Source organism: Limanda limanda, chromosome 15 (assembly GCF_963576545.1).
Source record: "Limanda limanda chromosome 15, fLimLim1.1, whole genome shotgun sequence".
Taxonomy (NCBI): domain Eukaryota; kingdom Metazoa; phylum Chordata; class Actinopteri; order Pleuronectiformes; family Pleuronectidae; genus Limanda; species Limanda limanda.
This window is the reverse complement of record NC_083650.1, coordinates 11,131,958-11,156,008: the sequence shown is the minus strand read 5'-3', so window position 1 is coordinate 11,156,008 and position 24,051 is coordinate 11,131,958. Positions and strand designations below refer to the sequence as shown.

General features: G+C 41.8%; 1 protein-coding gene across 1 annotated transcript in view; it reads left to right on the top strand.

Moving 5' to 3' along the window:
• Positions 1-3,382: 3,382 nt before the first annotated feature.
• marchf8 (membrane-associated ring finger (C3HC4) 8) overlaps positions 3,383-24,051 on the top strand; it is an 81,575-nt gene continuing 60,906 nt past the window's right edge. Inside the window, exon 1 of the mRNA XM_061087109.1 lies at positions 3,383-3,707. The gene's annotated coding sequence lies outside the window, so the exon portion shown is untranslated. The remainder of the gene's footprint in view (positions 3,708-24,051) is intronic.

Below are 24,051 nucleotides of genomic sequence, written 5' to 3'. Positions count from 1 at the left end.
ATCCCCGCTCTGGGGGCGTGTTGTTCTGAATATCTTGTATCTGAATCTTAAATAACACCATCATCAACACAACATGCTGAACCATATGTCCTGGGGTCTACTGATGCCAAGGATTAAGCACAAGATGATCAGGCACAACCACCTTGACAGGTTCATTGTGTCAGGTAAGACAAAAGGAACTATCCTAACTATTTGCATATATACCTCCAAGGCCCAACAGTCACTTTAAATTCTGTCACGCTGCACCAAATTTCACAAACTCGTAGATCCCAATTCCCTCAATGATCTTTGAATTATTCCCTGGGAAAACAGCGAAAGTGTTGAATAAAGAAACAATTCCTGGATCTTTTCCTTGATCCAGATCTGTTCCAAAGTTTAATGGCCAAATCCTTCCGCCAAGTTATGGTAATCTGTTCAATTGTTTTACAGACGAACCAAACAAACAGTGGTGAAAACATGACCTCCCTGGTGGAGGTATAATCAGATCATTTACCAATTCCTGACCTCCTGCAATGACTCATCTTCTTCTACCTCCCTCTGATTCCAGCTTTGTTTTTCACCTGATTCTCCTTCCTGCCTCCTCTTTGCGAAACATGTCTCGTTTACTTAAGGAAATTTTTCATGTTGACTAACTCTGCTCCCATTTAAACAAACACACCCTTTTCTTATCTGTTCAAGTGCAACAGGAGAAGTTTATCCGCAGTGCTGCGTAGCCCAGTCAGACCCAGAGTAAACCCTTCTCTCCGGCTGCCATCCCCCCTGTTGTGAAGACCAAATTTCTGATTTCTAAAGTCCCGTAAACGTTGCGAAAAGGCCGCCTCGTCGAACATTTCAACACACGTCGTAATCTCTCCACGCCAGGCGACAAGATGGCCTGTATCTCTCCAACGCACGCGTGACAAGTTGGCAGCCTCACTTCTGAGGTGCCCACTTTGTCCAGACAGAGCACAGAGGCTCCGTTGTCTGACCGCCATGGCCCAGTGGCAGACTGTGAATCAGTAATAAGCTCAAACACAATGACAGGTTTCACAGAGAAGGAGCCGAGGCTTCAAGGCAGCGGAGGATTCAGTCCCTCGTTTAGCAAGTGATCCTCTCCTAACTGACTGTCCTGTGATTGATGCGGAGCTGCGGTACATGAGTGATTCAGCCCAGCGTCATGTACAGTACACTGCAGGCCATTCATAATCTGAAATAATGACCTCTGCATCAGAATATATGAATACAGGCAGACTGGAGCTATTTTCTACCAGTTGTATTGTATTGGCTAACAAGAAATCATATAATAGCTGACGGTATAAAACAATTATAGAATAATAAATAACAGAAATGTTTTATCTATATGTCGTTTGGGGGAAATTTTTGTAATCATCTTCTGTCAGAGAGTTTGGTAAGAAGATTGATGTCATTCTCTTATCTGTACGTCACAGCAACAGCCAACACTCTGTTAGCTTAGCTTAGCACAAACACTGGATACAAGCAGGATATACCTTTGGAATTAATGAGCTTTTGAGACGCTGGTTAAGGTGGATAATTGTCACCCGAGGGCAAAACCAGGCAAGAACCCATTCTCCAGTTTTTGTGCCCTGCTAAGCTAGAGCCTCAGATATTAGGAAAATATATGAAACACAATGAGAGTGATATTAGTCTAATCATCTAACTCCCCAACAGCAAGCAAATAAACTATTTCCCACATAAACTTTGGCTTTAAAGCTGCAGAGATTGATTCGCCATTGTAAATCAAGATGGCTGCTCTGAATGGAAGCTAACATGAGACTAATGCCACGTTCCACTAAACCTCACCACCCCAGACTTCGAAATCCGAGATGTCTATTAGCACTTCAGTCGTTAAACGTATACCGTACACATAGCACTGTCCAATTACTCAGGTTATTCTGGGTGTGAGGGCCCAGGTGTAATGGAACCTTAGTCCAGTGAGTGGTTCAGGATGCGGCTGCTAAACTGAGACACGGCCCAGTCCCTGCAGGAGGCACCTTTAATTCTAAACCACACATGGGTTCAATTTGAATTGAAAAACACTGATGAGTGCAGCGTTAATATCACATTCATCTGTCACTATCACCATCATCCTCCTATAAGCAGAGTGGGCTCCATTTGCCATCAACATCATCATCATCATCATCATCATCATCATCATCATCATCATCATCATCATCAACTTCTTCATCACCCTATTAGCAGAGTGGGCTCCATTTGCCATCATCATCATCATCATCTCCTCATCATCATCATCATCATCATCAACGTCTTCATCACCCTATAAGCAGAGTGGGCTCCATTTGCCATCATCATCATCATAATCATCATCAAAATCATCAACTTCTTCATCATCCTATAAGAAGAGTGGGCTCCATTTTGATTGATTGATTGATTGAATATTTATTTAAGCCTCGGAAGACACATTGAGGGATAAGACCCTCATTTTCAATGGTGCCGAGGGTACAATAAAAAAGTTGATACATTAAAAGTTAATACATTGAATAAATAGGAATGAAATAAATGGGGTACACAGTAATACAAGGTATAAAACAATTCGTCAATAAAATACTATGGCAAAGTCAACTAGCAGTTACAGTCATTGCAGGAGAAGTCAGCTGTACATGAGATTCCATCTTCATCATCATCATCAAAATTATCATAATCATCATCAAGTTCCTCATCATCCTATAAGCAGAGTGGGCTCCATTTGCCATCATCATCATCATCATCATCATCATCATCATCATCATCATCATCATCATCATCATCATCATCATCATCATCATCAAAATCATCAACTTCTTCATCACCCTATAAGCAGAGTGGGCTCCATTTTCCATCATCATCATCATCATCATCATCATCATCATCATCATCATCATCATCATCATCATCATCATCATCATCATCATCATCATCATCATCATCATCCTCATCCTCATCATCATCAAAATCATCAACTTCTTCATCACCCTGTAAGCAGAGTGGGCTCGATATGCCATCATCATCATCAAAATCATCATCATCATCCACTTCTTCCTCATCATCATCCTCATCATCCTCATCATCATTTTCATCATCCTCATCATCAAAAGCATCAACTTCATCATCCTATAAGCAGAGTGGGCTCCATTTTCCATCATCTTCATCATCCTCATCCTCATCATCATCATCAACTTCTTCATCATCATCATCATCCTCCACTTCTTCCTCATCCTCGTGCACAGCCCTCTCTGTGCACGCGTGCGCCGCCTGTCCTTCTCCTTCTCTCCATCACGCGGAAGTCGGTGACGCAGCATCGCGCACAGCTGCAGCCGCTCAGCGGAATCAACACGGCGGCGTCACTCGGCGTCAGACAGCGGTGCGAGCCGGTGAGTGTGTTCCCAGTCACATACAGTCACTGGTCCCAGTCACATACAGTCACTGGTCCCAGTGGGTCGGTTCTGTCAGCGGCAACATGGAGCAGCCCTCGGTCCTCTGCAGTGGTGCGTCCGTCCACACCGGGACTCCCGTGTCTCCGCGGCTTCAGTGAGTCCGACCGGAGGCGGCTGGTGGACGGAGGGACAGACAGAGGGACGGAAGGACAGACAGAGGGACAGAGGGACAGACCGACGGACTGCCTGGACTGAAGCTGTGTGACAATTTGTTTCTTCCCCCATCGTGCGAACCGACGGTGGACAGACGTAGACCGCAGCCTGTGGTGATCCAAGGTATGGAAATTCATTTTTGGTGCTGCAGCAAAAAACCTGTGTGTATGTGTTTTTGTGTGTGTGTGTGTGTGTGATTCAATGATGCCCCCCCCCCATGTGTTTGTCACTGGTGGCTGTGGTTGCGTGTGGTAGTTTGCTCCTCAGCCAGCTCGCAGTGATGGGACACCCCGGGTCATGATGAACATCCAGCCACAGAATGAGATCTTTCCCCCTCTGCTCCTCCGGGAGGTTTTCTCCTGATGTCAGCAGCTGATCCATCACCTCCCATCTTATCTCAATGGATCCCTATTGATCGGGATGTTAATGGTCTAATGTGCTTGATGCAGACTCCACACACAGCCGGCTTTGTGTCACCACAGATTTCCAGGTTTGGCTCCAGGTGTGAGGTGCACTGTCCTGCAGATGTTTCCTTATCATGAATCAGAGTAAATCCAGGCGGAGAAGCCTACATGGCCTCACTGGTTCGACTGGCTACAACCAGAGCCTGCCTGATGTATTGTTTGGCCGATATTGTTGCATGTGTTTGGGACAAATAAATGTATCTTAATCTATATCAGCCTTTCACGTGACATATCGATTTGCCGATATGATTTTTGGAACATATGACAATATGGCGAATAAGATGATGAGTTGTCAACCACTAGCAGGTATTAGCGACCACCAGCAGATTTTAAAGACACATCTTCAGTTGTGTACCTCAGCGTCAACGTGTGTTTAATCACAAGTCCCCCTCTGTGAAGACAGGCCCACCACAGAGGGATCAGACCTGTGAGTGTGTTCCTCTAAAACCTTTGGGCCCATTCGGGTTCTCTCTCTCTCTCTCTCTCTCCTCCTGAGCCAGTGGCTGCAGCTTTCTGCCATTTGTCATGTTTCTTTAATTTATAGAGAAAACAATGCAGAAAAAAACATTTAGCTTTCTAAATATCAAGAAGTTCTAAATATTTGAATGTTTCTTGGTTAAACTGTAAAATATCAGTACTCCCCTACATTTTCTTTGTCGTTATGGTTTATTACAGACCTTGAGAATCATTTCTGCTTTTTTAAATATGTATCTGCATCCTGATCATCAGCTGATTAGCCCCCTTAAACAGCAAAGTGCTGCTTTGCCCTACATAGTGTTGTTGTTCTCGTTGTAACGATGGATCTCACATTACACTGTCTCCTATAGCTGCAGGATCAGCTTTCCTTTCCTTGCTGGAGCCTCCTCTCCAGCAGTCCTGTTATGTGTCATCAAACCTGCTTCACAACATTACATGTGCAGTTTTGTGTACGTGTTTTTAAAAAGATGCCAACAATGTGTGTGTTTGTGCGGGTGTGTGAAAGCTTTCAGTTCTTATTTCCTGCCTGCTGTGGTATTTGGTTTGTCACACGGAGGGTAAACCTCTCACTCATCTTCATTTTGAGGAAGCGGGTCCTAGTTTCTTGTCAAACACAGCTTCTCATAATACCACATGCATGATGATGATGATGATGAAGCTGGCTTTGCCGTGGTGCTCAGCTGTTGTTGGGGCGAGATGCAGAAGCAGCTGCGTTGGTCTGTGCCCGTTACATCACTGTAGCCTTTAGTTATGTCTTAGCCCAGTGTTGCAGAATAGTGAGGGCTTGTTGCGATAAGGAGCCTCATTGTGTTGCTGCTATCTGTGGAGAGTGCATGCATTAACGTGCAGATAACACAATGTGTATTCTCTTCTGCTGTCCTGCTGTGGAACTAATCCTGCCTCCTCACATGGGTTTACTGCGTATGGTTTCCTTCTTCTCCACACGGACACTGAAGGCGTCTGACGCAGCCGAGTGTTTGAACAGTGGCGACGGACGGTGGCCGTTCCGTGGGCCGGCAGCCTGAGCACTAATCTTGGTTTCGTATTCGAGTGGAACAAAGGAAAAATCTTGGCTTGGGGGGGGGGGGGGGGGCAACATTTTCCTGCAGTGAGTTTGCAGATGTTATATGATTAGTTGAATTATAGCAATGATATCAAGTGTTCAGGGTTGAAGTGAATACAAAAACTAGGACACCACATCGGATAATTGTATGTGTTGACTTTGAAAAAGGGGCTAGGTGTCTTTCTCTAAATCCTTTTTCTAGTGTCAACCTGGTCGGGGAGACAAAAGTCTGGTTTGTGATGTCTTCCCAGGCAGCTCTCTCATTGGCTGTTGCGGGTTTCCACTCAAATACCAAAGATGTTTGATTACCGGGGACGCTAGAATTCATTCAGTGAAGTTGAGGGTGCTTTTCAGACTTTTCATTTTACCCCGAACCAAAATAAAAGGTGTGAAAGGTGACCAATATTGAGCCTGACCAAAAGAGGCAGTCTCCAGCCAGATAAAACAAAATTGTCGCTTGCTTCATTTGCATCGGTGATAATTCAGAAATTGGACCATTTGCAGAAAGTGGGACAAGGCAGTAGAAGAAGAAACAGCAGCGGCTCCCAGGATTATTTGAAGTCTTTGTCTTCCTCATTCAAAATGAAAAGACAACCTTTTTTCTGTTCACTTAATTCAAAAAGGTCGGCGAATACAACCATCCGAACTGACGCCACACTGACATCAGACACACGGCTCTCCGCAAACCACTCAATTTGAAGTACAGGTAGATGCCTCCCAAGTAGATGACGACAGGACTTATATCATATGAAATTCTTTAAATCCCACCCTAAATTGCAATGAGAAATGTGCCCTGTTATCGTCCAGCGTGCAGGAGATATTACTTGGTATTTTCCAGTATAAAGTCCTTTGGTGGTCGTCTGATAACGTCACACACTTACGCACCGTCTGCTCCTCTCCCTCTGCTCTCCTCTCCCCGTCCTGGTCTTCCTTCATGACCGGCTGACTCTGTGCCCGCTGACAATGAGGGATTTTGCCGGTAGCAACAAGCAATCTGCAGTTATGAGAAATTTCATCTCTCCCAGAGTCTGGGCTGTCAGCGGACTCTGAAGTCGTCAGTCGTCCTGACAGGAAAAGGCTACAGGAAGAAATGAGAAAGTAAAGCTTTAATCATGATTCCAGACGGGAGGGAGAGGGCGACTGAGTCCAGACACTGTTAAGCTGCTGAAGCTGCCAGCGACGGAGCCTTCGGTCTTAATGAACTGGGCCATTGTGCACTTGCAAATGAACTCGTACTTTGAATCTTCAGAGATGAGTTCTGATGAGACTAATTTTGGGGGCGAAGAAAATTTAATCAAAAGCATCTGAAGGCTCTGATAGTAGAGTTGCGCCAATTAACTCCCATCATTGTTTGACACCATCGGCTGCGACTGTGATATTTGCCTGGAACAGAGGACGGGTTTGACAGCATCTATTGTGCTGATATCACATTTTCAAAGAAATCCTTTTAACAAACATCTTGACTTGTGAAGGAGTTTCCGAACAAGGTTTTGTATTTGTGCGTAACATTGTCCTCATAACTAGTTTGTTCCAAGAGTACAACAGATGCTCTTGCGCATCTCACACTGCATGTTTCAAAAGGCATACAGCTGAAAATAAAAATGGCCAATATGGCTTTTTGTAGCCTCGTACAAATACCATTATTATGCAATAAAACATTTTTGATTTCAGCGCATATCTAACATGAATGCAGTAACTAATACTTCTGTGGAAGGCTCACATCTGCCAATTAAAAAAATGAATAAATAATTCAAATTTGTATGGGTTGTGATAATGTTCTTGCTAACCACTCCACTTGTGATCAAGTCTAACCAGAATTTATCTTCATCCCAACATATTTCGGTTTTAGACATCCACCGGTTTTAAAATGGCAGAATGTTGTTCTGTGACTCGCGCTGCATCTGGGTGTCTGCTGTTTACCCCTGTGTCCTCACGCTGGGGGTTAATCCTGAAAATCCTATTGACTGCGTTCTGCAACAAAACGAGAAAAGAATCCCGGAAATCAGTCCAAACGTGTATCCTGTTCAGTTTGACAGGAGCACGTACACATGCATTATTCAGGATGTGGATTTTTCTGGACTCCTGTAACTGTGAGGAGGCTGTCAGTCCTCACCTCTGTTTACCAGACCTCTACTTTTGCAAGTTTCACTTTTAATGGATCTTCTGCTGAACTAATTAAAAGTATATTAACAACCCTTCCACCATATGGCAGCTGCAAATGCACAACAAGCTTCCCAGTCCCTTGTAGACTGTGTGCACCTGGCTCAGGCTGCCTTTGTTATCTGATCCGATCATATGACCGTGTCCCCTGCTGGTCTTGTTGCATTAGCTTCAGCCGGGCTGTAATATAATGACTTAATAAAGGTATCACACTGTGTCGTTGCTCTTTGCCTCCCGTGCACTAACTCAGCCCTGGCCTGCGCTGCTCCGGTGTGCCACTGTGGCTCGCCTTCATCCTGGGGGAATAGAGTATTGATCCAATCTAATGACTTCCTCCTATGGATGATGTCATACCCCCTCGTGAATTCAACCTGGCTGGACGGATCCTTGTATGACAGTAGTTGAATAATGTAGATGATGGGACAACAGGATGTTGCCTGCAGATCTTAACCAGCCCTCTTCACTCACGCTTATAACCCATCCGCATGTGCAGCGGCATATTGGTATGATGTGTGGGTGCAATGAAATTATAATGTATGGGATGAGAGGGGGGGAGAGCTGGACAGCTGCTATACATCAACCGAGCAGAAGTGCTGGCTCAGCTGAACGGGCCGTGGGACGGCACCGCTGCAGGTGGCAGGCAGTGGTTGATGATGTCATTAGGGATTTCATGATCTCACAAGGTTTCTGTCGGCTTGTCCAACGAAACAGGGAGAGGGCAGTGCTTTGTGTGACTATAAACAACACACGTCTGCGTCTAATTCAACAGTAATACAGTAAGTTATAGCTCCATGGGTGTTACCGTGATATTTCTTTTGGTTGAAACTGTCGGCCATTTTGGACGCTGCAATTTGTGGCACTGTTTAACTGTAATGTCTTAACGCTTATTTATGCTCAACGCTAGATATGTTTCCATAACACGTGTTCCATTTGTTTGCTTATTATGAAATGTGTTGGTGATACTAAGGAAATGATCAATGGGGACTGCAAAGGCCATAGAACAAAACTCTCTAGTTCATATGAATCCTCTCTACGACCCTGTGTGTTCTTCAATATAGAAAAAACTGCATTTAGCTGCATTCATCAGTTTATGGATGAAAAGTGTCTCAAGCTGCTACGTTAAGGACAAAGGTTCAGTGTGTTTCATTCATATGGATGTCTTTCAGAAGTGTCTGTCCACTGTCTTGCCAAAGGCAGTGTGACTACAGTATATTTAGATGTGCTGTGAGTAACCTTCTTCCTTTTATAAGCCATTACAATTTGCCTAACGTCCATCATAAGCTATATACTTAATGACTGAACACACACAGACCTCTCTAATGCGATGGCTACTTGCAATAAAACGTGCAAAATCTTCAATATCTCGTGCCATATGTCATCTACTTTGGTTAGGTTCCCCAAGACCAACATACACTTTATAATAATTCTACTTTGTCCAGTTCCAGGCAACAGAACACTTCCTTCTTCTGAGTAAGGTTTCATTTTCTTAGCTCACTGATAACAAATTTTGCCTGTGTGATCTTGTGAAAGCTCGTTTAACATGTTTCCAACTGTGATGACTCATGAGAGTTTTCTTTGTCCGCAGTGCAACCTTGTCCTCACAAACTAGACACAACTGCTTGTCTTATATTACAACAAAAATAAATTTCTCCATTTCATCCATTTCTCCTGGAAAGCCCCAACGTTTTGCATTTACTTTCATTTTTCCTTTTCTTCTCTTGACGGTGATGACATGCAACGTCTCTGTGTAAATTTTCTTCACCCTGACCTTAACCTGACAAGTAAACAGCCAGAAGGATCAATACAGAGGTTCCTCACAGTCAATCACTTTAATGCAGACTGTTTGCATGACAGCAAATCAAATTATACTTGATGTAGTTTATTTTAAAGTTGTTGCATTGTAATGAATCATGCATGGCAAACCAGAAACCATACATTTTTAAGTCTGTACAGTTTATTTTTTTCAGGTTCTGCTAATTGGGTTTTTACAGTTGTTGAAAACTTTTTGAACCTGACTTGTTTTCTTTAACTTTAAAATCTAAAATGAAAACATATTATAGCTCTTTTAAAGTAAAGCAGTGCTTTAAGTCACTATCTGCAGTTTTTTTTTCTGAAGTTTAGTCAGCTGTCCGTTTTCATTACTTTTGCTGGAGGGAAAAAAGTCAAGTTGCAGAAACTAGTTTGGTAGGTAATCCATCACAGCACATGCTTCCAAATCAATTTCTGTCAAAACCTCAACTTTATTGATCCATGAATTGATTGCAACAGTGTTTACGCCTACTGGTGCGTTCATGTGGTGGTGATACCCTGACAAGTGTCATGTGCACATGACACATGTTTGTCAGGAAGTCTTTTGAGCGAATAAGAATCAACATAGTAGTGATGGTGTATTATCAGAAACTACATCCTGCATCAAATCACATTGAGTTTGAAACCTGTCAGAAATGCAAGAGAAGTAGAGTGCAATAAAAATGCCTAATTTGTACATGCTAGCAAAGATATCTTTACTTTTGTATTTATGTAAACTTATTATATAACTATTATTATTACTACTGTCCTGTTTTGTTGTCTTTCATCAGAACCTGACTGCGAGCCAAGTTTCCCACCAGGGATAATAAAAGACTGAATACTGAATATAGAAACTGAAGCACTGTATTTAATATTCTGTTGAAGTATAAAGTATTATTATGTTTAATATAATTTATAATCTAATGCAAGCAAGTTTCTGATCCGTGCAAGTTCAGTTGCAGAAACCAATATCTATCTTTCTAAATCCAAACAATCTGAACAAGTCTGATACGATAAATAATTATCTGTGACCTTTCTGGTTAAATGGAAGTTTTTTTATTTTTTTTTTTACTATTTTCTCCCTGATATATTTAGCAGCAGTGACTAACTCTGTCTGCATCTCATGACAGATTCTTTATTTCCTTTTTAAATGTGCAGTACCCGTAGCTGTGTTAAATCTGGAATTACAAGAGTATAAACCAGTGCAAATTGTCATGCAATTTTCCATTTGTGTGTGTAATGTAAATAATATGGCTGTAATCAACACTGTTTAACGTGGAGACAACCGCAAAGAAAGTTCCCATCAGCAGAATGAGATTCTACTGTCATATTGAAAATGAAATGACTATTGCGCTTGACTTTTCCCCTGTTCCCAGTCTTGCTGCTGTTTGCATTATTACTGGAAGAGGTTTGCAGCTTGTAATCTTTACTTAATTGTATTCATGCTTTAAATCTCATCAATAAAAACATCCATGTCTGAGCGTCCCCCCCCCTTACAGCAGCAGCAGCTCCGCAGTAAATCCCCTTTCTGCCTAAGAATACCCTACGACTCTTTGATCATTTCCATTCAGTCCTGACTGTGTTGCTATTAATAATAGTGATTTATTTTAATAATCCATCCCTCCTGCCATCGCCTGTACAGATTGGCCTTGTAGACAGTAAATTAGGTTTGAATTGGTTTTTGAAGCACTAAATGTGTTTGTTTGACAAATTAATTAATCTGTTTGGAATGGTTTGGATGGTGACATGAATTGTTGTGGTCGGGTAGGCTAACTGGATTTTACTCCAGCATTTTGCATAATCTGCTGTGCAGGGAGGGATTAAGATACTGTAGCTGTTCTGAACATGAAGTAAACATGACTCTACCTGCTGTTTGTGTCACGATCAGGACTGTACACAGGCAAATGTGTTAAGTAGGGTTATGGAACTAGTTTTAGTTTGAAAGGTTTTGAGCTAGATATTTGGAGTGAAAAGTCTTGTCACTTCAGTGCTTGTTAACCAACACCTTTGTGTGGGTCACATGCAACTTGTGCAGATGTTGACAGTCACGCATGTTGAGTTTTGTCAGCAGGTGAACAAACTCAAAGGGTTATTCTGGATCCTTGTACTTTAAGTCCGATTACAAAGAGATGAAGAGTGTATGAGGAGCAGGCTGGGTCTCTGTCAAAGCAACACGACATCTTTATTTGTTCCATTACCTTGGATATGAGGGATGTGAGGGATGAGGCTCTAAATCACGACGTGTCTTTGTATTTTATAGATTGTATGATTAATAACCCACTCTCCATATGTGCACTGTGATTCCTCATCCACAGCAACCGTCTCTGGAGACGTTTTCACTCAGAACCCACATACTATAAAACAGTGTCAAAACAATGGTGTCTAATTGTGTAACTGTTTGGAGGATGTGGGTGCAACAATTTTGAAAACAATTAAATTTTTACAAATTAATAATCGCAGGCTGCATCCACGCTAACATGTTTTCATTATATATAGACAAAGATGGATGACGTCTTCACTTCATGCCAGTATCCAGTCTAGTCTGCACAGTAATGGGTGATTGATCAGCACTAGTAAGATCCCCTCGATAAACAGTTAGTATCAGCTGTCTGTCATGATGTTTCAGCCCATTTGTATAATCAAATAACTGATTCAAACCAAACTTGCTGGAAAAATAGGCCATTGAACAAACATCAGTGTGATGGCAACAACCCAAACCAACAGAAACTGTCATTGTAGTTTGCTGCTAAAGGGGAATAAAACGTTAATACTTGACGTCATGTGTGTGCACAGTGTGCAAGGAAGCCTCAGGCGCAGGTGGAGCCTGCCCGGGTGCAGATCTTGGTTGAAGCAAATATTCCAACGAGAATGTTTTATTGTTTGAATTGAGAGACCTATAATTGCCAAGGTTACAAATATGGGGGGGGTGATGCGAGGATTTGGTGCTTTGCATTTGCGTTCATAATTGTGAAGTTAATATTTTGTTGTTTGGAGAAAACAAGTAATTTGAAATTGTCGCCCTAGCACATGAGAAATGGTTAAATATTTGTGTTATCACTGATATAGAAAATAGTAAAGTTATTCAAGAAAATAATAAGGGTTTAATTGTTGATTCAAATAAATGCTCTTTTTCAGTGTGGTGTTGTTCTCAAAGCATTGAAAACTACTCGGAGGCAACTTGAAACCACCAGGACATATTTTCCTTTTATTAGATCGAGAAGAATCATGAGTTGACAGGAAATGAGGAGAGGGAGGGGATGGGGGGTTGGATATCATGGAACAAGTTCCCCGGCTGCACTTGAAGCTCGAACATTGCAATTACACGATTTGCCTTTAAACCCCTGGGCCATGAGGATGCACTGAAATTGTCACGGGTATGGTGAGGACCCAAATGCAGCACAGGCAGACGAGATCTTAATTGGTAATGAACTTTATTTTTCACTGCAGTCTAAAACAGTTCTTAACAGTGGCAGGGTGAAAAGTCTTTGTTCCCAGTGATCTTCAGCGAGATCCGGCAAGGAGTGAGTCTGGTGTTGCTGAGTGGAGGCAAGGTCCACAGCAGGAGGATTACCTAGATGCAGACAGGTTCAGTGGTGAGCTGTGTAGCAGGCCGGAGCAGGTAGCAAGCAGGTAGCAAGCAGGTGGCAGGCAGGTAGCAGGCAGATAGCAGGCAGGTAGCAGGCCGGAGCAGGTAGCAGGCAGGTAGCAGGCAGATAGCAGGTAGCAGGCCGGAGCAGGTAGCAGGCAGGTAGCTAGCAGGTAGCAGGCCGGAGCAGGTAGCAGGCAGATAACAGGTAGCAGGCCGGAGAGAGAAATGCTGGAGGTCAGGCATTTACGCAAGACAATCTGGCACTGAAGCAGAGACAGGAGCAGGCTTATTTGCAGCCAGGGCTGTCACAGGTGTGGAGAGTTGGCCTGATGAGGGGGCGTGGCTAACAGGTAGAGTGGAGCAGAGACAGAGGAGTGGAAAAATACCAGCAGACAGGAGATGAGCAGACTGTGACAGAAATGTATTTCTAACATATCAGACGTCAATGGGAAAATACATCTCAAGTGCTTTGTTTTTAATGTAACACAGGCGAAGAGACCTTTCAAGATTAGGATTGATTCTCTTTCCACCAGTTGCCTCATTACGTTTTCCTGACTCAGATTTAGTGTCGGCAGTTGTTTGTATTTTTGGTTGAGTGTATTAGCTGGTTAACTGCTGTGTGATTGATTGCTGGAGGCCACTTCTCCTACTGTCCTCCACCCTGTCACACACTCATTTGGCTGCTTTCTGCTGCTGCTGCTGCTGAGCCAACCACCGGCCAGACCAGCAGCTGCTCCCGCTGCCTCTCAGTGTGGGGCTCGCTGTAGCGTCCACACACGAAGCATGCACACACAACCACATAATGTCTGCTGCAGCTCACAGACTTGGGTTATTCCCTGAGGTGTTGGGAACATGAACACTTCCCTGAGTGGCGGTGTGGTCACTTTGTTGAGGAAACGCACACTAACCAGTAACAGGAGCGTTTACTGGTACAATGAGAACAGATGTAATGAAAACAGTCAGTTTCTGTTCTGCTGCTGAGCACAGTTTTCATTTCCTCATTCCTGGACCAGCGCACAGCACAATACCTGTCAGCAGCAGCGTGTGCCATTGTCTGTGAGTTGCACGTTTGTCAACCTTGACAACATTAACCAGCTTCACTGTCTGGAGGGGCGGAGACGCTGCAGCCTGTTTATGAGCCGTTAGTTCTGTGTAATTTATGGTGAAACTGAGCGTTTACAGTTTGGGTTACAGGAATGAAATGAGGGAATTCTTCAAGACATGATCATCTATAACTGTAGGAACATTAAAATGTGAACATATTGGTCGATATTATTGACTAGACAGTTATTGGCCATATACTAAAATTGAAAATAAATGTGCATCTGTACTTGTACAGCTACTAAGTTTGTAGCTGTATCTGCGTATATTTGTCCCAACTATTTAACAACCTTGATGCTGGTGTTTCTCCTTCGGATGCTACAGCTCACTGTAAAGCCTCAGACTGTAAATGTGTTCGCTTTATCTTAAGATATAGTATATCTAGGATTTGGTTGTGTGCATGAGAGAGAACTCTTTTAAGAACTAGGCATTCTTCGTCTGCAATCCCTGCATAAATTAAAATCTAAAGGCTTTGAGTTCCTCTATTCTGTGTTTTACTTCCCTCTCACAGTATCTACTGTAGCAGAGAGATTACAAGAAAGCTGCACAGTCAGTGTGTGTGTGTGTGTGTGTGTGTGTATTTCGTGAAGTGTCTCAACATTGTAAATTACTGCCCTGTTTAACAATTTCACTTCCTGTCTCCACTTTCTGAAGTTTTGATGTGTTTGCACTTTTCTCCCTGCTCCTGTTCTCCAGACACTGAATATAATTCTGCTCTACCAGCTAAATTAGCATTTTATCCACCGTCTGTTTACTCCATCTTTCTCTTACCTTCCCATCACACATCAAAGAACTCGACAGCGTCTCGTGCAGCTTTTGAAGCTATCAGACAGAGAAGAGAAGAAGATTCCTCTCTGGACAGAACAGATTATTTTCCCGGAAAAATAACAGAGTCCTGCTTTTCATCTTGACTTGCAGCCGTACAGTCGTCTGGCAGAAACATTTCTGAAAACTGTATTTACCTGTAATGGTAAGGAATGGCTGCTGAGCCTGAATCTATTTAGGTTCAACGTTCGCCATTTGTTCTACTTAACAAAATTTCAAACACTCATCTGAGACCTGTGATCACCTTTTGTTGGATGAGGAGGCAAAAACAGCCCAGTGTTGAATTCATAACAACAGTTCATGTTCAGTTTTGCCTGTGGGTGAGGTACTAAGGGAATTGCCATTAATTAACAACAGGCTACTTCTGATATAATCTGCTGATGGCAATGTTACTGATTTCAACCTCTAAAACTTTAATTAGTGAAAAAATAAATGCAAGGCCTGTTACCTGCTTTGATATTAAAAAGAGAGATTAAAGATTTAAAAAGAGATTTGTTTGACCTATATTTAAGTTTGAATTGGATGTTTTATTTGCATAGTAACATCAAGTGGGGTCAACCACACAAACGTTGTTGCTATTGGCCGAGACTACAGATTTGCTTCGCCACACTTAGGGAATGTTTTATTCGCTTGAATAGAATTAAAGTGCTTAGCATTGCCACATTCGCTTATGTGTGACTGTGCCCAAATACCACTTTCACATAAATGGAGGTGGTCCAGATGTCTCCACTTCCTCCCATTGTACAGAAAGGAAGTTAAAATATCCTGGTTACATGTCATTTTACGTCATTTGGAGCCAGAGTCATTTGGGACCCCAATCATTCCAGTTTTTTTCAACATCGAATAACTAAGTAAAGCAAATTTACTGGAAAACAAGCACTTGAACAAACATTAGTGTGAAAAGAACTATCTAGAAATGACAGAAACAACCTCTTACGAAAAATCTACAAACTTTTACTTTAATCAGTTAATCAGTTTGGACTATGTCCCATCCACTAACATGAAGGAGGCAGGGTTTATGACCAATACTACAGCTAGCCACAAGGGGGCAATCAAGATACTTTGGCTTCACTTCACTCACTACTCGCTACACTTTTAAAAATCAAATTGAAGCGTACAAATTACTTGTAGTGGCTTTTATGAGAACGGGAAGCAGCGTCTCTGCAGGTTGTCACTGTCAAACGGATCCTCCATGAGTCAAAACGTTTTACACATTGTGACATCACAAGCTGTCACAATGTCATTCAAACTCACTTCCAACCAACTAGATGAAACATATTTTTCAGGTTTTAACACTCAGAGGCATCACATAATTTTAGGGCTCAGTCTTGGTTTGGTGATAACCAGAATTTTTATTCCGAAAGTGATTTCTGCAAAGGGTAAAATAAGAGTTTGATGTTAAAATAGTCTAAAAAGAAATTTATTCTCTACCACGTTAACTTTAGCAACAAGGTGAGAACCTGCTCTTCTCGGGGCCTGTTGGGAAATCGATGGCAAGTGGGAAGGTTAAAGGGAGTTCAATATATTTCTTTTTCCATTTAATTTTTTTGTCATTTTGATGCATCTGACATTTTAGTGATAAGAGTTTCTTCACATCGCTGCTCTGAGCCTAAATTAAGAGTTTGACTGAAGATTAAATGTTTCACTTCTGCGTATCCAGGGCAGAAACTATTCTTCCGGCGCTACAGAAAATGAGACATTTACTGTAAATGAACAGATCCTTCTTCATTTGTTTTAGGCCGGTGAGATTTACTGGAGAGGAAGTTTCATATGGTGTTCATTTGTGTGTTAGCATCTTTCTTATTCAGTCTCTTTTAGCGCTGGTCTATTCTCGCCTCGTTAAAAGTGCAAAAGTTGTTAAAATTTAGGGTAATTTTTAGTAAACGTGGACAAAATCCCAGATAATTTTTTATGTTTTGTTTGTTTATATGAAGCATTAGGTCTTTGCATTTCCCAGACAAACACGTCTGTTTATCCCAGATGTCTGTTCAGAGCTCATTTCACCAACCACCCAATTAATCACATCCAAACTGGGACTCATTAGCATATAATCAAATGAGACAGCTTATGTGACGCTTGAATATCATGGATGCTTTTGATTAATCCAACAGGGAGGTTACACTCGCAATGTACTGATACTGATAAGTACTGAGGCAAAGTTTGTTTTTAAAAAAACATGATATTTTACTCGGATCATGGTAAATTTCAGGAGAATATTATCAGTTCAGTGCTTGTCTCAAGGCAGCATTAGTTCAAACCTTTATTAAATCTTACAAACAGTGCAGTGCAAGGTCTTGCTCATATGTGTGTGGGTGTGTGTGTGAGAGGAAATAAGCTGGAGCAGGTTTTATCAGAGGAGTCCATCAGGTTTTACTGACGCTCTGTTAATCTGTGTGTCTGTGAGTTCTGGCAGGGTTTAAAGCCCAATCCTCGCTGCCAAAACGGCTATGGCATCTGTGCCTTCTCTGCTCTGACTCGTACCTTTCAGCAGAGGCACCAGTCGAATACACAGACCTACTGTTTGTGTCACTTTGTCATTTGCATAAAGGTGTGTCCTTCATAAAAAGGATTTAGTGACTGTAATTGCAGGTAGGAACTAGTTGGGCAGTAGCAGAGTGCATACCTCCTTTGAGGCTAAAGCCCTACCCCACCAGGTTAAAGAAAAAAACCTGATTATCTAGATTTGCTCCAAAATATAACGGCTTCGTCCTTGGATCATTCTCCACCCTTCCGCAAAATTTCATGAAAAATCAGGTCAGTAGTTTCTGAGTGATATTACTGAGACAATAAAAACATAACATCCTTGGCGGAGGTACTAATTACATGCAAGCATTACTGTGTACCTGCCAAATTAACACTGTGGAAGAACAACTTCTGTTTTAATGAGCAACACCTCGCAGTCAACAATTACTGCATCTTCCATCTTCACGTTTTTTGACCAAATTATACACACTCATAGGTATCAGCTCCCTTAATATGTCAGTTTTTAGATATGAAGGTCCATGAATTATTCCTTTTTAAATTGGTAAAAATGCCAAACGGCATATTTGGATTTTGATATTTATTCATATAAAATTCTGAGCAGCAATCCTCTCAAATGGATTTCTTCACTCCATGGAGTATGCAATGTGCAGGTCAAAACTATAAAGCTATATTGTTTTTAAGATCTGAGGTCTCTTTCATAACCCAATAGTCCTCGTGGAAGGACTGTAGCTGTAGTACAGTAATGTTGGGACTGATTGATACAACACCTAGTTTTTCTGCCTGGTTGAACATCAGAAGTGAAGAACGGGCTCTCAGCCTCGTGTCAGGTCGGATTTGACAGCAGGGACACCGAGGGGCCTCTTTGCAAACGGAGTAAGAGCAGAGCTCAGCTGAGCAGAACGTGGAGGAGACAGGCCTGTGATTTACCTGGAGCACGAGCAGAGAAGCGTACTGTCTCTGATTTTTCTTTGACATAAATGGACTTCATTGGGATAATGGAGCTGGATTAATGAAACAACTGTCTTGTCTCTACACAGAGCCTCTACTGGCATTATATATTAAAAATAACAACTTCAAAGTTAACAGTCAAAAACTCTTCGTTAGATTTTAAATACTAAGATTATTAATTTATGTCACAGGATTTTTGTTAAACATTTATCTGTTCAGGGCGGCATTGTGGAGCAGTGGTTAGCACTGTCGTCTCACAAGGAGACAGGGGTCTGAATCCTGGGTTTCAGCCGGGGTCTTTCTTTGTAGAGTTTGCATGTTCTCTCTGTACCTGTGTGGGTTTTCATCAGGTGCTCCAGGCTCCTCTCCCAGTCCAGAGACATGCAGATTGGGATGAGGTTAATTGTCTGTTTATGTTTGCCCTGTGATGGGCTGCTGACCTGTCCCGGGTGTACCCCACCTCTCGCCCCATGTTATCAGATGGGATTGGCTCCACGCTCCCTGTCAGGATCAGAGGTGTAGATGTTTAATGGATGGATCATAGTAATGCATAAAAATGATTTAAATAAAGGATAAAAATAGTGATGACTTCAGCACCAGAACCGGTTGCATCAAGAAAGTTCAAACTCAGCCTTGTACTAAAGTGAGTCTTTACTAAGTGGAGTTTTACAACTTAAAAAATGCCTGCTACTCAAACCAGTTTTTATGTAGCGGTTAGTTACATGTTTACACAGTCTGATGTAACTGTGTAATGAACGGGAACACCTGACAAGAAGCAATTGCTAGCTCTTGGAGGGACAGTAGACATATCCAACTGCTGCTTGATTGTTTTTTTTCTCTTTATTCAGTTTTTACTCCGTTCTGCTTTTCCAGCAGAATCTCTGGTCCTCCAGCTTGAACTGTATCCTGTTTACCCAGTCTGCTATCTTCCCATTACACACCCTTACTAAGAATTCAACCGGCATTGCCCAATGCCGTTTTTTCCTTTTACACAGATGTCGATCCAGTTTAGTAACTGCCTTGCCCTCTGGCTTAAAGGCGGATCAACAATGCCATTTCCCTCCTCTTTTGTGTTAGTTCCTTCATAAAGAATGGCTAGGCAGTTAGGAGGCGCAAAATTCTATCCCTGAACAGTCTCACTGTCGCTGTCTCTAAACTATCTCAGTACCTCACTGGAGATAATATTCCTTCTTGCACATCCTGATTTGTATGCGGTAAATATAAACAAATGGCGACATTCGAGATGATCGACAGTTGTCTATGATTAAGACAGAAAAAGCCACGATCACATTCGCAGGTGGTATATCAGACAAGTTGTGAAAATTGCGAGGTTAAATCTGTTATTTTGCCCACTTGCCCACCCAAAGACTGCTGCCCTGACCTTTATGTGGCTATCGACAAAGAAGATGTCAACTTGGAAAGACAATGAGATTTCAAGGATTTTGGTGATACGGGTCGACACCGGTGTTGATATGCCGTAAAAACAAAAGTGGAATGTATACGTATACATATCCTGCCTCCTGCATGCTCTACCCAGATTCAACCCCAGACCTGAAATCTCCCAAGATTTCCCTGTGAGCGTTCGTCATATCAGAAGCACAAATTCGTCACCTTTTTGGGAGTTAATGTCAGCAATAGCGTTTGCTGTAATTGCTTATTTTATAAATGAAGCCTAAAGTGCAGTACAATGAAGAAAAAACACTTTTAGGGATTCTGTAGACGTTTGGGTGTGGGTGGTTGGGTGGGTGTATGTGATGGTATAATCCCGCCTGTCAATCCAGCAGATCTCTTGACCCATTAGTGCGGCCTCTCAGTCCATCAAAGACCTTGGGCTTGAAACACACAACCAATTAAGAGAGGAGAGGAGAATCTTACTGCAGTTGTTATTCTTTGGTTGTCCACTAATGAGCCGGCTGCTGCAGCTCTGTTGTGGCTACAGTGATGGATGCTGCTTGTTGTTTCATCTGACTGCCGGAAAAAAACAAAAAACTCTTGAGCGAACGAAGGCCCTGGAAAAGTAGCGCACAAAACCAAACAAATGACACAGGCCATCTCTTATTTACTTCCTATCATAGCTCGGGGAGTGACGCGAGAACGCCTGCTGTGTTATTTATACAAACATTTGTGACTGAAATGTAACAAGGCTTTAATGATACCATGTGATGATGCCCTCCAGCGGGTAACGCTGTCTCCTGACTCGCGCTCATTAGCTGGAGCTCAGTAGCCTCACATGCTCACAGTGACCTGCGTTCTGCAGCCGCAGCTCAGCGACACAGCGATGTCACATAACAGAGGATGATACAGATGCATTGACTGAAAGGGTTTAAATGACTTAAATGCTACATTCAAGTCACAAAATCCTCTTGACTTGGCTTCAGAATGAAGAAGTGCACACAGGCGACCGGTGGCCCTGGGTTCTTTAATAATGTCATCCACAGCCATAACAGGCTTTTTTAAAATGCAAAATGGAGGTCCACGTTTGGGTTGAACGCGCGTTGTAAAGATGAATCATCTTTGAGCAGACATCCGAGGAACTCACCATCTCCTTGACCGACTTGACCTCTCCGCGTAGCTCAGTAAAGTGTGCAGTGAAATATAAATTGTTTTTTTTCCGTCTCGGGAGCCGGTGATGTGTAACTCTTTTTATGATTCACCACACACACACACACACACACACACACACACACACACACACACACACACACGCACAAGCACAAGCACACGCACACTCTCTCTCTCTCTCTCTTTGGGTGTGAATCGGCAGTTAAAGACAGAAATATCACTCCTGAGTGAACTCTGCTTCTGTGAGTATTTTCTTTTCACACTCTGGTGTTGAGTCAATCTTATTACTGTAAAAACTCATTTAAATGATCAAGCTCCTCAGGGCTGATGGTTGACAAATCAAGGAAAACACCACCAGGCTCCAGTAAACGACTTCAGTCTTCTTGAACATGATATTTCATCTTGCTGTGGTATGATGATGATAGTGAAGAGAGCTGCCTGATGCAGGCCTCCCATCAATGTTAAATTGGGTTGCGATCTGGTGATTGTGAAGACCTTGTTTATCAATCCATTCAGGATATATGGAAACATCCACATTTGTTATGTTTTACTCATTTCTTCAGGTTTCTCTTTTTATTTATCTACAGTTAGATCAAGGGACAAAAATAGAACGTTATAAATATTTTAATTATCAACCTGAATATGAGAATAATGTCTCCTTTTAATGAATTGTTATCATTTTCAAGTGTTTGTCATTATTATGGCTGCACCTGTTGGTCAATCAATCAATAGTCAAGTAACATAATAAATAAACTGCAACTATTTCTATAATCGATAAATTGTAAATGTAAAGGGTAAAGTCAATTTTGAGGAAATAAGTTCTGTTTTTTCCTGCTTCACATCTTTAGGTTTTGGATTGTACGTTAACAATCATAACTTCTCCTATGAGAACATTCATATCAATACTATTATACCAATGAGTAGTAATACAATCAATAGTATTTTAACCAATGAGGAAATAATAGGATGTAGCATAAGGCATAAATGTAGATGTACACCAATAGTGTTGTATTTTTAATTTAGAGTTAGAATAGTTAGATGTCAATATATAAATAAAAGCCTCATCAAGTAGGAGCGGTTAAATCTCACTGTGTGAGATCAAATTAGGAAGATTGTCTGCGTGGATAAACAGCAGGCGTGCAAACCTGGTGACATACAATATTTATCATATGACCATAAGGCACTGCCTCCTATAGTAAATCAGATTTTCAAAGAGAAACTTTTGACAGTTGTTGTGGAGATATGATGCAAAGTTCCTGTCTGAGGTCAAAGAGCCAGGTGCATGCTGGGGAATCTAAAATGAGGGGAAGTAAAATATTGAAGTTTGGCAGCTTGTCAACACAGTCGGTGTTTGGAGCAGCAGCAGCGACTGTGACACACAGCTCATGGGGAAGGGCTGAACAAAAAATACAAAATATTAGAAGTAATCGAGGTAGTAAAGGTAAAATGTGTCACAACATACCATTTTATAAATAAAGCATCACAGGGACCAGATAAAATCACATAATCATTTAAATATTTTTTTCAGCAAAAATAAAATGCAAAAGTTACCACGTCTCCATAGCAGTTGCAGTAATAGCCTATCCGCCCCTTTCATGGAGGCAATCAATTTGTTTTCACATCTGAAATTCATTTGACATTTTACTTCCCTTTGTAGTCATAACACAGTCGAATCTGAACAGACAGATTTTCTGTAACCTTCACTGCCTGCTATTAATATTTCAAAGTCAATCTTGAGTATATGAAAGTAAATACGTTTGAAGAAAATGCTCTTTATTCTTTTATATTTTTTTTAGAATAATTTTTCTTCAGTTACAAAGATGTGAAGTGATATTTATTTGTAAATCTGGACGAACATTGCAACAAGGGGTGTTAATGGCTGATTTTGTTTCCTCTCTATGGTGCCACAAAATTAAAGCAAATAAAAACGGGGCCCAAGTTGTTGTCCATAGCAACCATTAACTAAGTGACTCCATGTGGTTCTTCCCGTTTACTGCCCCCAAATTCACAAAGCTACTGATCCAAAAAATACACCATGATTATCCCCATACTAAAGATGGAGAAAGAATACTAATGACAACGAGTGATGAAGGAAACGATTATAATATTAAGTTGAAACAATAAAAAAAGTGGACGAAGATGTGTGTGTGTCATGACCCTCCTGTTTGTGAGTTCATACTAGTTAAATCACCACTAACAGACACAGTGAAGTGATGAGCTGACGGAGCGGCTCTGCTTATGTGCTGGTGTGTGTCTAAATCTCCTCTCCTCCCTAAACCCGTGTGGCATTCTCAGTCAACACCCCCACCCCCCCACCCTTTTCAACACTGGTTTTTCATTACTGGCATTTAACTGACCTTCCATCTGTCTCCTTGCCTTTTGGTTCCTTAATCCTGTCATTTTCTTACTTTAGACTGTGAGGGATTGCTTGGCAGACCGACAGGCGGTGTAAAAAACTACATGCGGCCCAGGGATGAGAAGGAGTTGATGCTTAAAGGCTGTCGGCGGCTGTGCAGATGGCTGCATTAACCGAAGTTAAAATTACCCATTTGTTAAAACCTCTTGTGTAACTTGTGGTCGAACTCTGGAAATAGAGAGCAAACAAAGAAAATGTCTTTGTATATTTATTAAGAAGAAGCTTTTTTACAAAAGGATCCACCCAAATCTTTGCACAGCTCACTGTCAGAGTCGATAAGAAACAGTCCCTAATAAGACTTACAATGAGAGAAATGACCTTGGATAAAGAAGGAGGTTTCACTACATGTCACAGGGATGGGAGACCAGATAAGAGCTTACTGGAATAAACAAGTTGTACCAGAATTGTATTTGAGAGTAGGTGAAAGAGTTACGTCGGGGGGAAATTTCCATGACAAACTCCACAGGATGAGGTCCTGTCCATCATGATCTGTCAGAGAAACACACATCCAACCACTCGGTCTTAAGTGGAAATCTTTGTCCAGGTCTTTGTGGGGTTGGAAAATAAGTGAAATCTCGCACACAATGGAT